The following is an 868-nucleotide window of genomic DNA, read 5'->3' on the forward strand; positions in this document are numbered from 1 at the left end:
CCCAGGAGAGGAACCGGTGTCCCCAGGAGAGGGACACGGGTGTCCCCAGGGGAGGGGACAGAGGGCCGGGAGGGATGTCCCCAAGGGTGTCCCCAAGGGTGTCCCCAGGGGAGGGGACAGGGGACCGGGAACGATGTCCCCAGGAGAGGAACCGGTGTCCCCAGGGGAGGGGACAGAGGGCCGGGAGGGATGTCCCCAAGGGTGTCCCCAGGGCAGAGACGGGTGTCCTCAGATGTGGGAGGGGACAGAGGGCCGGTAGGGATGTCCCCAAGGGTGTCCCCAGGAGGGGTACAGGTGTCCCAGGTGCAGGGACAGGTGTCCCCAGGGGTGTCCCCAGGAGGGGTACAGGTGTCCCAGGTGCAGGGACAGGTGTCCCCAGGGGTGTCCCCGGGTTTGGGGCCAGTTGTCCCAGGGCAGGGCCGGGTGTCCCAAGGGGTGTTCCCAGGGCAGGGAGGGATGTCCCCGCGGTGTCCCCGCCGTGTCCCCGCCTCTGTTCCGACTGTCCCGGGACAGGGTCGGGTGTCCCCAGGGGTGTCCCTGTCTCTGGGACGGGTGTCCCCAGATTTAGGGACAGGTATCCGCGGGGCAGGGAGGGATGTCCCCGCGGTGTCCCCGCCTCTGTCCCGGGTGTGCCGGGTGTCCCCAGGGGTGTGGGCACTGCAGGGAGGGGTGTCCCCGCGGTGTCCCCGGCTCTGTCCCGGCTGTCCCAGTGCAGGGAGGGATGTCCCCGCGGTGTCCCCGGCTCTGTCCCGGCTGTCCCAGTGCAGGGAGGGTTGTCCCCGCGGTGTCCCCGGCTCTGTCCCGGCTGTCCCAGCGCAGGGAGGGTTGTCCCCGCGGTGTCCCCGGCTCTGTCGCGGCTGTCACGCAC

This window comes from Manacus candei, unplaced genomic scaffold, assembly GCF_025592945.1.
Source record: "Manacus candei isolate 608988 ecotype Guabito, Panama unplaced genomic scaffold, ASM2559294v1 h1tg000464l, whole genome shotgun sequence".
Lineage (NCBI taxonomy): Eukaryota > Metazoa > Chordata > Aves > Passeriformes > Pipridae > Manacus > Manacus candei.